The sequence below is a fragment of the Mya arenaria genome, chromosome 10, assembly GCF_026914265.1.
Source record: "Mya arenaria isolate MELC-2E11 chromosome 10, ASM2691426v1".
Lineage (NCBI taxonomy): Eukaryota > Metazoa > Mollusca > Bivalvia > Myida > Myidae > Mya > Mya arenaria.
The window spans coordinates 67,951,956-67,968,671 of NC_069131.1; positions in this window are offsets into that span (position 1 = coordinate 67,951,956).

Consider the following 16,716-nt stretch of genomic DNA (forward strand, 5'->3'; position numbering starts at 1 on the left):
TATACACTTTTAACAGACCTGATGCTGATGAATTTTCTTTCGGGTAGGTAATGAAAACAGACCAAGACTTTACTTGAATCTAAAACCAGGAGCGTCAGAGTACGTCAATGCTGTGTATATTCACGTAAGCGACTTTCCTTAGTTGGGCAAAAAATGTTTTAAATTCATTAAACGTGTCGTTAAGAACATGTTCTTTGCCATCATGTACTTCGTTATCAATGAAAGTTGAATCTAGCTTTTAATAGGGTTCCCGCAGTATTTCGGATTGTGTTTCTTCACTTTTGACATAGCTACCTGGTGGCACAAACTCCACTTCCGGAGACGATTATCGACTTTTTGACACTAGCTGTCAAAGAGAGGTGTTCGTGTATCGTCAGCTTCAAAGCTAACATGGACAAAAAATAGGTAGGATACAATTTTATTGGAAGGATCGTATTAACGCCATAAACGACAGATTAATAGTAGGTATGCAAACGAATATTTGAATATACGAATATTTGATCAAATGTTTGGTATTCGAATGTCATCATCGGTATTCGAATATTCGATGTTTAGCTGTTGAATAAATAGAATATAATTCATATTTTGCGTATAATTCTGTTGTTGTGTTTAAAGTTCCTTTGACTTAGTTTTACAGCATTGACCCATAACGCCCGAGGTGTGAATGTGATGACAATACACTAAACACGTCACATGTCATTTAGGGATGTAACGTCTAGAACAATTAATAGCTCCTGTAATTTTACAATAACTGGCTATGAGACAAGTGACATCAACAGTTTCAATTATTTTCTGTAAATTCAAATGCCTTTGCAAATTTAGGATTTAAGGAATCGGCCATCTCACCAATTAGTTGTCTTGGCAACTTAAGCTGTGTACCATTGCTGAAATCGCCATGATGATATGGATGACATGTGCTACAATATTGTAGTATACATGTATGTGCTTTAAACTGTTTTCCATGTTTTCGATATAATGCTCTTGCTTTGAAATGAAACTGTATATTACAGCGGTTTGCGATATATTATCTCTGTTGATGTACAATGAGACAAAATCAACATATGGTGCTATTAACTAGTTCCCGAATTGGTTTGGCTTATCCATAGTTATATTTAGTAGAGGTCGATCACAGAACGAGGCTTCTAGACCTACGGAAAGACATTTTTGAAAGCAGCGAAATTGAAATTATTCGACTTAGGGTCCGCCGAGCGTACTTGCTATGGCAAAGTAGGGTTAAAATACCCAGGTTATTACTTTAGATCGGAAATTACTGAATTTGAGAATATCAATTTTGCCATTCGTTTGCATCCCATCCCTAATTAATAGACATTCACTGAGATGGCCAAGCAAGAAACTATTTTAATGAATTGTATCAAATGGTTATTTAATCAGATCTTAAACAGGCTTGAACAAAATATGTCGAGGCCACAAACAAGTACCTCTCAGTTGAATGCTGTATATTGTTAAAATGTTCGTATCAACATGTGGCTCCTAATAATTTCTATACAATATCATGCTATTTCAATTTGTTTGCGATCACCTTCTTCATAACACGTGGTGCAGAATATCGGTGTATACTACCCTGTGGCCAACCAAGAAGTTTTGTTAAAGGGAACATTCCAAGTCAGCTGCTCATGAGAGGAAAATAAAACATTCTACGCTGAACGAACATTGACAATACAGCATAAATGGGTAGGATGTAGTACTTATAATTGTTTTATCACTTCTCTTACTTCATCAATACTTATTAAATGCACACTGATATACTGAAACTAAAGTATATGGCAATTCCTTTCCACTTATCGTCCACACACTATATTTTATAAAGTAAGTTCCTGTTGTTACATTGGCCAATCAACTTCCGAAAATTCGACGAAAAACGTAGTTTGTACAGTATTTGAACATGCAATACATCGTTTAAATATTAGCTAGAAAAAAAGTATAATATTGCATCGGCAATTGTTTGTGTATTGAATGTCAATAATACTCATTCTTAAAAGCTAACGAATGATTACCTTTTAGACGAGCACTGATCGAACCATTTTACATCTTCAATTTATTGACTGGGATGAAATGGAGAACATTCCACGGTCAACTACAAACTTCCTGTCATTTCTGAACGTGATAGATAATGTCATGAACCAACAGGACGACGGACCGATATTGGTCCATTGTTTATTATATTTCAAGTCTTAGTTTCATCCCTTCAACTTGTCGCTGCCATTCAACATGAAAATAATCTAAGGTCTAGATATGTGCAGTTTTGGTTGCGAGAAATCTAAAAATGTACCCTAAAGATATAAACAATTGCTAGAAATCAGATTAAGATAATGTACGTATTTAAAGGTTACACTTGGCGTAAAATGTATATATTTATACGTCATAATAATCTGTTTCTCATGCCATGGCCATGACAAATGAGATCTGTCATTAGTATTGCATAACTTCATATTTATTAAGGTGAAAAAAAACTGTTAATATTGTTTGCAATCAAAATTTCCTAAACACAGTGATGATGCGGGCAAGAACGGTCTGTTTGGTGTAGTTTCGTTGCTTCTCCACAAAATTGCCGTGGAACATGAAGTTAGTGTACTTAATGGTGAAAGGAAGGTGAACACCACGCGAAGGCTTGCAATTCCCAATCAGGTGAATAATTTATCATATCATTTACACTATATCAAACAAAATATACCACATATATAATATCACTATCATTATCACTATTTTCTATTTGTTCGAAACATTCTACACTTTTAAAGTGTTGATGAAAATTATGCCCAGGTGATTAATTATTGTCTAATACGAAGATGGCATTGTTCAAATATGCTACAAATATATTTGCACATTTGCACTAGACATGTTTGCTAAATAATTGGAGACCTGAATTTATTTGTGTTGCCAGCAACAACTTGTGTTTTGCCATGGTTGCGTTTCGGAGTATCTTCGTTCGTCGACGTCTATGCCAACTTTGGCGATGACACGGGGCAACTTCAGAATGCTGTTCTGTCAGATGTTGAGTGTTAAACGGGAGATATTTAAGAATATAGACAATGTGAATAGTATTATTTATGTGTGTTTTGTGCAGTGCATTGTGTATATACCTTTACAATATTATGCAATTATTTGAAAGCTGACAGATGTAAGCTAAACTGTATTTAGTCAGCGGAATTCATGTTGTCATTTTAATAGCTATTTGATCTATGATTTCATCTCCCCTTTGCAAAACATCTTTAAAAAGCTTTTGCATTATATTTTATGGACAGCCATATATTCATCTTATTCTGTTGCATTTCGTTATGCTTTTAATACGTGCAGATTGCTCCTAATCACAATGCTCTATATGACACTCAAGATTGGTATGGAGTGGTAATATTTTATACAGTTTTTAATGGGTTTTTTTACCCAATTTCTTTTGCACGTACAAATACACGTATGTATTATATAAATATTTTGTATCAATTTCATTCTTTTTGACTGGCATGTACATAGCTTTGGTATTTTTTATCATCCTTGAATACTGTTTAGGGATATTTCTGATGCTAATTATTTAAGTATAACGCCTTTCACACCGATATGCAAAACCGAACGTTTTAGTAAAATTGTGATCTTTTTTTCAGACGTATTTTTCTTACTGATTGTTATTCTTATTTGGACATGAAAGGACATAAACAGAAACAAGAAAGACATTTTTTGTAAAGAGAAACATACTGTACTATGACACATATTATATTTTGTATCATTTGGTCCTTCAAAACAAGTAAATTGTATAAAAACACACATCAATGAACACATTATACTTTAAGCAATTAATGTTTTACATAATATATGTGTGAACAGTTTGTAAGATTTTATTTGTGCAATTTCAACATGAATATTAGTATAAGACTGATCAGTATTACATACATAAGGAAGGAAAGTGTGACTTTAGACATGACATCCATTTTGAACATTTAAGGACGTTATAAATTATACCCTCCGTTCATTTTTTATTGTTTATCATTGCGCAAAAAGTTATTATGCTGGTATTATTTGTAGTGCCTATCCAGTCTGGATATATCTATAGGGGATTATGTTGACAATACTCTTGTATTGAAATTAGTTTTAACATATGTCTTATGAGTTCCGTTTACCAATTTTTATAAGATACTCATTTACAAATTGATTGTATATAAAAAATATATTTTATAGCTAAAACATTGCAGTACAATTTCTCCTTAACTGTTCCTCTTTTGTATTGTTTAATTGTTTGTCCATGTTTTATAAAGTCAGACAATGAATGAAAATGCTTATCATTATTAATCAGAGAATTTATATTTGCGTACATTACCTATACTATGAGTTATTGTTCTCGTCTATGTAATGTTTGGTCAACATAGGATATTTGTAGTTTAGTTTTTAGTTTTCCTTTATACGAATACAATTTTTAAATTACATGTTTTTTAAACGTCTTTTCTTATTCATAGTAATACAATCGAAACTCCAGGAACAATTCTGTATCTAACGCGTGAATATTACCGTGCTAGCCACCAATGTTAATAGACCCTCAGCATCACACATATACCAGTGTATGTATACCACGTGATAAATTACGTCATATATGCTACGTCGGAAGGCAACATTTTGCTTAAAATAAAGATAACTTTTCTTTTACTACATCATTTTAAATAAAATAAAGGACAGTCTATGCCGTTTAAAGAGCCCCGCCTTCGTTTTATTACCGAAGTTTGATAAGGTGATTAGTTTCATCAAACACTTCGACAAACCTGTTTTCTAAATCATGTTTTGACAGTGCTCCGTCAGACGGCCGTATTTTGAAAAGGTTTGTCGAAGTGTTTTGAGAAACTAAACTCTCAATCAAACTCTGGTGAAATACCGAAGGCGGCGCTTTGTAAGCGGCGTAGACTGCGCTTTGTTTCATTTAAAAAGGTGAAGAAATAGCGAAGTAGTCGTTGTTAAAAGTCTTCATTCATAGCGCAATATTGCCTTACGACGTAGCATTTATGACGCAATTTATCACGTGGTATACACACACTGTATACCATGGCAGCATTCACCCTCTAGTTTACACTAACAAATACTTAAACTTTATTTTGTTGACAGCTACATACTTATAAAAATTGACGATCGAGTCGAGGTAGAACCCAATAATGCTGTCTATTTTAAACGGCGAAGGGATGCCCTCCTGTTTTGCAATAGTCAAATAAAATATGTTTCTTAATTCGTCTTTCGGTTTACTGTTTTCGAAAAGGGCACACATGTTTAAACAGTGTTGGAAATCTATCATTCATTTGTCTCTCTTTAATTTCTTTTAATAGAAAATGGTCATAAAAAGCACGTCCCATACTTATACGTAAGAAATTTAGTTTGATATACATAGGCATCAATCGCCCATGAAATTGCTTGTACACACAACAGGTCTCCAGGGAAGTCGTTTGTAGGAACATCAGATCCTTTGTGTGAGGGAAATTGAACAAAATTATATTGAAAAAAAGTCATCAGACTCTGCAAACATTTAAAACACAGATTTTTTAAATATTTTTTTAATGATTTATTTTGACAAGTAAAACATGTTTCAAATATAAAATCATGATAACAATATTTTAATAAATGCAATTTTCCTTACATTCACAACCGAACTGATTTCTTGTGGAAACAGCCTACAATTTAGCACGGCATTACACTTCTTAATCAGTTTAAAAAAAAATGAATATCAAATGAAAATATTTGTTTTCTTCACAAGTTTTGTAAATTAGATTTAGATCTAGCATTCTTTGTCGAAACACTTAGTTTTCTATATAGTATATATGTACTGTGTATGTTTGCAGTTTTGTGCTGTTCTACCTTGTTTCTTGTTTATAATGTTGGTTTTTGCGATCTTTGTTTAAATGGGGTTTATGTTTCAACTGTTATCTACTGAGTTTGTGTCTGTAGTGTTTACATATTAATTTTTAACAGATTAAATCTTTACAACGCATTGATTCATGTTTTAATGACTGGTTATTATTACTGATATAATTGATTGATAGATTTAAATTTTCGTTTTATTTCTCCTGTCCTATCTAATATTCAATTACAACACTAATGGATTTATTCTGATTTCCATCATTTATCATCAATTATTCAGGCGTATTAGGAAATTGCGTTCGGTAATTGTGATTTCATGACGTCGATTTAGCTCAATTGCAAGGAAACCTGATAAAATGTGATGGAACCACGCTCGATTCCGCTTTACCACTCTCATCCTTTTTCATATGTTTGGGTATGATTTTAAGGGGTTAGGTTTGGTGCAGCTAGGACTAGAGGGAATCTCATTCCAAACAACTTCCATTATATTATCTGACTTTAATATTTCCTATAAGTATTGCCGAGTTTTAATAATAAGGGACTTGAGTAGACAATATTTGAGATACCTTATGGAAGCTGAATGCGTTTTGGTCATATTTATAGCAAGTGATGATTTTTTCAAACAATCAATGTCAATAACTATTAACGTTATATGGGTACTGTACGGTCACGAGTCAAAACAAAATGCACAAAATGATTTCGTATAATGAATGTACCACATGAAATATGTTTTTATCAAATATCAAAGTTAATTTCCAAACACGTCTTGTTCGTCGGTTAGGATTTTTTTCTCCGACCTCAAATAAGTAGATCCAAAAACATAACCATGCTAGAAATTCGGGCAAAGATAAAACGCCCGTATGGAACTCCTTTTATAATGGTCACCACATTGTAATTACCTCCCTTGTGAAAGACTGTAGCATTATAGAAACCTTGTCTTGGTAAAGTATTGAGAAAGCTTATCAATTATTTCTCGCTTCAAATGTCACCATTAAAAGGTTTCCACGTACCTTTCAAGAAATAATGCTTCACTGTCCTCATAACTCTTTAAAGACCGATTTCACTATTAACATTATCTGAATCACTGCGCGCATATCCATGACAACCACGAATTTTCACTAATTATCACATATCCATACGCATTTATTTTCAATACGCACAAAAGCGTTCCAGCAAAAACAATACATTTTTCCTTAATTCTACCTGACGTGGGAGTAAAAGCATCTACCATAGCCGCGATAAACCTCGTTCCCGCAAAACACCCTATGCTCGTGTCGGATGAACCTATCTAACACTCTCGGCAATGTAAGATACTTATAATCTAAAATGGCAGCTTACAGTTGTCATTTTAGCAAATTCCAAAATGGGTCTTAATTTAAGTGCGAAGTACATTTCGTACTTTATGTAAGTTATATGTTTTTGCGATATTTTTTAGCGTTTGACGTTCGGAAGAAGCCTTCAGGGTAACTAGACGCTCAGTTATCATTCTTCTGTTTAAGTATTGCAGACATGTTTATAAATAATGCTTTTTTGAGTTTGATTGATTTGTTTTAATGGCAATATATGTTTGAAGGATTGTAATTTGGTATAAGATTAAAAAGTCGCTAATTTAGCTTTGTATATATGAGATTCGAGTTCAACACACGGCTTATCTAGTTTAAGAGGGGTTATATATTTTAATATAAGACTCCTATTCCTGTTCAGACATAATTTCGGAAGAAAAACTATGCTTTAAGTTATTTTATTTTTTTTTAAACCTTAATCAACGATGCTAAAATCACATTTATAACGCATTGCATTTGCTTCAAGTGACACTCTTTCAAAATCAATATATGTATAACAAACATACTTTTTGACTGATACACCTTAAACTATTTACGAAAAAAATGTATTTATGGAAAGTATGAATTACTGATAAAATCGTTGTAACCGTGTATTTAATAGCTGAAATCGCAATTATTATTTTAAATAGTTGGCGAAAGCCAAATATTTATTCTAATATAATTTAGTCGCATTAGGTAAGTAAACGGAGTTTTATGCACATTTCTTTCAAATTAAAATAGATATCCTTCATGTAACAATTGTTTTCGATATTTATTCATTCTTTTTGGAACAATTAAACACAAGTATTTATTTCGGAAAATAATATGTGGGAGCTCGAGTGTATCTTTAAAAGCACTATATATTTGTAAATAATTGATGAATGTAAGCATTATCTTCTCACATTATATATAACATAAATGACCTAGGAATTGATACAACAAATCAAATTGAAAGTAAAGCTTTAATTCATTTACATGTTTCAATTATCAAATATGAAAATATGAAAATACTTATTTTTTACCGTTTTTGGCAGCAGAATAAAACTATTTAAAATGTAAAACCACATCTTTCAAACATGTCTAATATGTTAAAGAAGATTTGTATTATATCATGATAACAAAAACATTATGATTGCATTTTAAGATAGCACTAAAAACTTAAAAGTTTTGTCTATAATGCCTAAGATCTACCAGTCTAAATTCGTTTAACAAAACGGGTAGTTGACCTGACCTTATCCTTCTTAACCAATTTCAGAAAAACACATCAAATGCAATTATTTCACTTATAGTTTCGATTGCAACCAATAATCTGTAGATAAGATAATTTACATGGCAGTAATTAATAATTGAGTAGCGTTTAATTGTTACTGTAAGTATTGCTGGTATTCGCTCGTTTGATTTATTCTGTATTCTGTATTCCTATGTTAAAAGATACGTCGTAGATTTATTCTTAATTTTCTGCAAGGTTGCCGATCTGAAGCTTTGTAATAAATAAATCAGGTATTTGGTTGATGTGTAGATAATTTTTTGGAATTCCTCAGCATAAAATAATGGAAATGTGTACTTTCTGAATGATTTAAATTTTGTGTTTTGTTAATTGTCCATATCCGTTTCTTGTAAATTAATGCTAAAACATTCCCAACAGTTCTTAGGTTGTCCAGTTAGTGCAATGGTTGACACACTCGCTTCTTACCTAGGCGAGCCGGGTTCGATTCCTGGCTTGAGCGCATTTGAGTTTGGTATGTGGTCATCAAGCCGGACAAGTATGTTTTCTCCGGGTTCTCCGGTTTCCTCCACAACAAAAGACCACGTGCACACTTTCGCGTCAATTCGTGCCAAAGAAAGTGATAAACATTATGTTGTAATAACTTGTTTCTCAATCGTTGTAAAATAAATATGTTTAAACTAAGATACTGACATATTTCAAGACAAATTAAACAAGATAAGTTTATGTAGATGGCAGTAGCAAATAACCATTCGTCTGCGAATACTAAAGCAATGGCAACCATAAGAACACGCAAAGTAGCCACACGATTCTTATTTCGAATACAGTATGGACGTATCTAAAGCTCTAATGATTATTACATAGCAAACTCTCAACAAGAGTCAATCGAATAAAAGAGAAATGTTTTGAATACATGTTTGTGTTGTCTTGGAAAGGTCAGTTATTAACGATTTCACCTTTGTTCACAACAATTCATAGTTAGCTTTAAACAGCTAATATACCATTTTACAAAATAATTTTCAAAACAATGACATAGCAGGTATATTTAATAATAAATAAGTTTAAAATGGCGAAAATTAAGAGTTGTTTAATGACTGATTTTTGCGCATCCATTTTGTCATAAAACCCTTATCGTTTACGTTATAAATCGTTAAGAATACATAATCATATTCAGTAAGCCATATTAAATTGCACTAGTTGCACATTTATGCTAATGCTGCACATTGATATTTTAATCTTTTAACTTAATAGCGTATGTGAAATGTAAAATCCGTGTTAAGTAATGATACTGTTAAATTGTGGCACTTAGCATTGTCGTTTGTTAAGTGTAAGGTCTCTGTAACCGGATATATTTAGGACATCAACTAAGCAATCAGTTTTTTTTAATCGAAGAAAACGGAATTGCGTATGCATCTTAAGTGACGCAAGCCTTTGTGTCCTTTTAGATTTTCACATGATAAAGACTGAAATGGAGGATTGCTTAAATTTACGCTTTTTTCATACAAATATTTAACGTTTGCAAATCTTATTCAGTGAGCCAATGAAATCGCTGTATTGCGTTTGAAATTTAAAAATTATTTCTCATACAATGTTGATATGCAGATAATAAATCAGTTTGGTTTCGTGTATGCGATCTACATGATCAAACTAAATTGCGCATGTGACACAATAGGTCAAACTGTTAACGTGCTATTGTTCATATTTTGAATTAATGGAACAAATAAACATACACCTTACCATACATACACAAAAAGTTTATATTGAAAACGACATAATGAGCATTATTGGCTATAGACTATAGGGCCGTTTAAAGAAGGAATAATTTAGAATGATTTCTTTAACAGGGACGTAACTCGTATTAGCATTTTAGTAATATCGATGGAGTTATGCCATGATGGCGCTTGTTTTGTGACGCCATACGACACGTTTTAAGCTCGGAACAATAAGGCAGCATTCTATTTTCTTTTTTTTTGGGGGGGGACACAAATATTTACTACGAAATATCTCTTGTAATCGGATGATTATGCCCTAATCCCGGCTCAAAAATAGGACCACTGCAAAGAGCAGAGGTGTAAGGCCAGGCAACCGTCGACAGGATGCGGTTACAATGCATCTTCAGTGGATCGTGTACGAAATTTACGGACACGTAGCATTCAGCAAAGGCGTTAGAATCCGGGCCCGGGATCTAGCTTCGCCATCAATCTCCGACCTTAACAACAAGCTTAGAACAACCTGCTGACGGACCACTGTGCCAATGAATTTAGTATGGAATTTGGCTTCTGCTGGTGCAGAAATACAACAATTGGTCCCCAAGGCTCCGAATCAGCAACCGTCATGCATCAGTGTCTCGACACCAGTGTAGTGGGCTTACACGAGTTCTGCCGGAAGCGGGCAACCTACATTCTCCGCGATGCCAGAAATATCGGGCAAACAGACAATAGTTCCGCCAAGCGTTGGGACCTCCGCCCCTCTAGTAGGATGGACCTTACCAGTGCCGATTGTCCTAATGACACATGCAGTTCCGGTCGCTTACCCAACGGTCCCTCCTGTAAGTGGTGGTTCTCCCTTGCAGAGAGCAGTTTCGAGAGTTTCCGCCTCTGTTTCTATGCCAAGGCATGGTAACATTTTTTAAAGAAAACATTAGGTGAGAACGATCCTTTGTTACTGTTAGATTCCACAGAAATTAATACATTTGTTTCGGATAAAATTAAGGAAAATATTTGGAATAGCGAATATGCAGATTTAACTTTTCTTCAAAATGTTCATGTTCAAAATTACTTTGACAATAGTGTACAACTGACGTTAACTAATAACCAGTTGATGTTAAAATCACAGTCTCAAGTCAAGAAAATCGAAAATTTCGATACATGAACTGACGCATTCATAAATTACACTTAGATTTACATACAAAGGCACCCCTGTAGGGCCTCTGAGCAATTTTTAGGGGGGCTGCTCAATCGAACACCTTTGGCTGTTGTTACCAGTGCGATATCCAGTTCCGTCTCCGTATGGCTAATGACCCTTCAAGGTCATGGTCAAATTTTGACGTCATTTATGGATAACTTGTAGTCTGTTCGGAACCGCCAGCGGACCTTCGATATTGAAGTCAAAAACTGTAGGACCATAAAATGACTTTAACTACCAAGGAGGTTGTTTTAAACCCTTCTGTTAGTACGCTCATACGTGCATGGTTTGCAAAGTGGTTCACCAAGTTGTTAATTCTCCCTTCCATATAAACAAGTTTCAATTTCCTGCAACCGCCACGCATAGTTTTCGTTCCTATTTAGGAAAAGGTAAAATTCAAATTAAATGCGACTTTTTAAGACGGTTGCTTGATCAGTATCCTCAAAAACAAGATGCCGAGAATTTAAAAACTGGTTTTGAAAACGAGTTTCCCCTAGGTTGCTTGGGGCCTCGTGCACATTTTGAATGTAACAACTTTTAACAGTCATGGGTCTATTGTTAAGCAAAGACTTTTAACGAAAGTAGATGGTGGGGGAATGTTTGTTAATAAACCCATTTCTAATTAAGCGTTTCGCATATTGGCCTAGTGCCAAAACGTATAGGTGGTATCAGATTGACCATACACATGTCATACCCTTATTCGGAAAATGTAAATGAATTCATTAACCCAGAATAAGCAAAGGTTCAATAATCAGATTTCGATAATGCGGTTCAAATGGCCAGACGCCTAGGTAAAGGCACATGGATGGGATAGATGGATTTAAAAAAAAAAAATGCATTTCGCCTGTAACCTAGTTTCCCAGGGCATGAGTTATCGCTGTCGCTGACGAAAACACTATTGGTCCTGTGTATAACCAATCTTGGTTATGAGCTTGACTCTGAATAGATGGAGAATCGCATTCAAAAGGACAAAATAAAAGATATTTTGCAGCAGATTGAATTTACCTTGTCAATGTCAAATATACATTTGCGCCAGTCATTTACTAGTTCATTATCCTTTTGTACACATGCGATGCCATCAGCACGTGCATTTGTTCGCCGCATGTATTCCGCAATGTCTCATGCGACACGTCCACACCATAAATTTAGGGTTACAAAAGGCATTCAAAAGGCGATTGAAATGAGGAGACTGTTTCTCAATCAATATAACGGTGTTTCTATCATACTAGAAAATGAATGGCTGACTAACAGCGACCTCCAGCTCTTCACTGACAGTGCTTGTAACTCCCAATTCGGCTGCGTTGTGTACTTTGAGGGAGCCTTGTCTTTTCTGCAGTTGCCAGAGATGTTGGTGAACAGCGTGATTCTGTCAGACATAGCATATTTGGAAATGGTACCAATTGCATTAGCATGCTATTTGTGGAAAGACAGGTTTTGCTCATTGAAAATATGTTTTAATTGTTATAACATGGCCGTTGTTAACACGAAATCATTCAAAACGTAACGATGTCCCTTGTCCGACCAATCGTCATGTGGTCTATGCAATATAGGTTTCATATTAAGGTTGTTCATGTTTCTGGTGTTAATAATAAACTTGTTGACTCTATTTCAAGGATTCAGTGGGAAACATTTCGTCAGTTGGCCCCGAATGCGGATACCAAGCCAACGCCATCCTGTTAATCAGTCTGTCTCCAAAAACACCAAGCAAGTTTATTGCCTTAAATGCATTTATGCATGGGATTTCATTTTTTCTAAAGCTCAACAATTTACAACATTTCACTCGAGCATTCATAATACAGAAAATGCTATGTGGTTTACGGCGGAATCGCCCCGTAAAAGATACAAAAATGCCTTTAACCATTGATATTCTAAAGCAGATATTGAGAGCGTTGCCTTTTGTAGCATCATTAACTTATGAAACAAGTATCTTTAATGCAGCATTTGTTATTGCATTTTTTTGTTTTTCTATAATAGGAGAAATCGCAGAAGTTGGGAAAGCAGACCCCTACACGAAAGTGGCACAGATTTCGGATGTATCATTATCTGATTGCAAGTGCACACTTCTCATTAGGTATTCAAAAACAGACCAGTATGGCAGCTCTGCTTCATTGATATTCACACATTCTTCAGATAGTACTATATGCCCTGTATAGCTGTAATATTGTGTTTATCGGTACGTTCTAACATTGACGGTCCGCTTTTTTGGCCTTTTAAGTAGGGAGATGTTGAAGAACTACCAGTTTAGAGCAATGTTAATGAAATGCCTTAAATTTTGTTGAATTAGAACTAACATAAAAAGCCATTCTTTTGGAATCGGTGCAACAACATTAGAGAGTATGCTGAAAATACCCGATGAGGACATAAAACTAACGGGCCGATAGTCAAGTAATTGATCATTGTTAACACTTACTGATATAGCTCGTAAATGTTACATCTATATTTACAGAGCTAACGGTGTTGATTCTGGGCTCGTCAATTATCAAACGGGCAGAGGCGTATGTAAACGGACGACCAATGGGGCGACACCTCAGCAAGGTATTGAACATTGCAAATTCCTTACGTCAGTGTACTCCTACTTCGAACTGCCTGATTATTCATTTCGGCTCTTGATCTTGGCTCCGAAAATTGTAGGCTACTCCGTAACAAATATATAACAAATGATTCTTACATTGATATAATTGTTTCCATATACTAACATTCATGCACTCTTCCTAGGTCGAATTGGTAGTATTTATTCAAAGTAATGGAATAATCTAGAGTCCGTGTAAATAAGGCACTGATTCATTTACCCGATGGTGTTCATCTATCGATAGTCGCAAATGACATTTTTGTCAACCCTTCAATCGGCTCTAGAATCATTTTTAAAACGCACCATATCCATGTACCACACCGAATAAAATGATATAAGTCCTGGTAGTTGCGAAAATGTGTTCAACAATTATGACATGCTAATTAACACAAATAAAATGTTTGTCAAAAGAATTGTATTGTTGGCGTGATCTCATTGTCGGATTTTTTTTATCAATGAATCCTTGAAAATATGAAGTTCATATTAGAACAATTCTTGAGTAATAATCATTACAAACAATTTGATATAATCGTCTATGTACATTATCCATACTGTTTGGAATCACCAACAGGTATAAGTATATTTCTTTGTTCTTTCTACAGTTATTGGTACGTCCGACCTTGGACTTGTTTGATTAGAAGTAAACATTGTTTGTTATGTCATTATTGTTTGAATATTTAATTAGTGATTGTATGTAGAAACAATGATTGCCATATTGATTGACATTTGATTTATATAATAATTGATTGACTTTGTAGTTTGATTATTATTGAACATTGAAAACTGTTGTCGACTGCCAGGCCATTTTCTTCCAAATAATAAACTGTTGTATTGATACAAGCATTGTTGAACTTATTTCCGAGATAAATGATTTACAGTATTTTGCTATAGTTGTTATTTTAAGAATGTTTAATTTCTCCAAACCTTTATCGTTGAATATGATATTGGATTTTGTAATATCAAAACAATTTATTACATGAGTATGAAATTCTAGCGGTTTTGATATATTCCATCGAGTAATACATTCAATGGTAATATTGCAAGTAACGACATTAAAACGATAAAGTCAAACCTACTCTTACTCCAACATAAGATTTACCACAATTAATATTATTGTTTTAATATTCCAAAAAATATAATTAAATAAAATAAAATAATAAATATTTTCCATAAATGCATTATGTAGTAAGTATATAAAAGTTTATCACTCAAAATTTATGTTTGTTATACATGTGTACGTACTGATTTTGAATAATAGTGTCACTTTAAAGTGTATATTACTTTCGGAAATTTATATTTTAACTGCAAATTCCATGAAAGAGCAAAGCGGTTTAATGTTCTCTTTCAGAATATGTATGAACCAGTGAAAATAATGCATATGGTAATGTAGACAAAATCATAACCATATTTTAAACGCTTCATGCTAATCAATACAAAATGGTTATATATATGAAGAAAAATAATCATAGACAATGGTAAATACTTTCACATGCAATTCAATTACAGAATTAAACAAAATAGTAATTTCTAGTTTCTCTTCTGAACTCCTTTTTCACAAAAGCCTATAGCTTTGATTGTTTAAATACGGAAATATGAGTTTTTACAGCCAATAAAACAGTGTTTTCCTGGCTTCAAATATCAGACTCTCTTGGAAAGCTCGGAAGTTTAAATACGATATATTCATATTATTCAAACTTACCAGCTTTCAAGAAGAGTTTTATATTTGAAAGCAGCAAAACAGTCTTTGTTATATATGCATGTTTTACAATAACAAGTATTTATGAAAATATACAGGGAAAAATACTAAACGTGTTGACTGTATGGTATTTTGATGATTGTTTTTACAATAAAAAGCAAACACGGAGTACATTGTTTAAAATGTGGGTGTACACAAATGTTAAGTGATGAAACATATATGTATATATGCGTATAATACTAGTTTACCAGTCTACCTCTAAATTTATTTAATGTAACAGTTTGAAGTACAAGTAAATGCTTTATATGTCACGTAACGACTTGTTTACAAATAGGACCTGCATGAGAAATGTAACTTAGCAATAATTATAGTGTTTACTTATTTGTTTCAATGTAGTCAAAATCTTATAATGAAAATGAAGAAATAAAAACATATTAATATCAAATCGGAATGATAGTACTAACACAATTTAAAACAGTTTTATCGGGTTGCAGCGCCATCTTGTCCCTCACCTTTTTCAAATAGAACTATGTCACGTTTATTCATCGAGGCTGAATATCATGGCTCATTATATTTTATATACTGACACAGTTTTGGCAGTTTCCACCTGTACTAATTAAAGGTATTTTTACATAATTGTACAAGCTGTTGTTCTGAATTACAATAAATCGCCCTTACGACACCAAATATAGTAAGCAAACACGTGGCCCGTTTATCAGGAAAATACCTAAGTCAAATATCAATCTCAATTTTAACTCAATTTAGCACATACCATCAATAATTATTAAATATGACCTATATTTTCACTCTTTTAAAAGCGCATCCTACCATAGAATATATTTAATAGGATTAATAATGCCTTTAGTCTAACTTCCAAGGGTAAAACATTCTACGGCCAAAAAATGAGTTGACATTGAGTATTTTTGTGATATTGGGGCTTGCCCTTTGTTAATAATCACGCTAATGATTAAATCGATTCTAGCGATAAGCTACCGCTTTCAACTGTTATTTGAACCCAAATATACAGACAGTCAGAATCCTTTCTGATTTTTCCGATATTTCGGCTCTCCTTGTTTTTGCTGTCCCATTGTGACTTGATTGAGTGAAGAAAAAACATCATACTGTCATACATTCAACGAACACATCTCAAATGAGT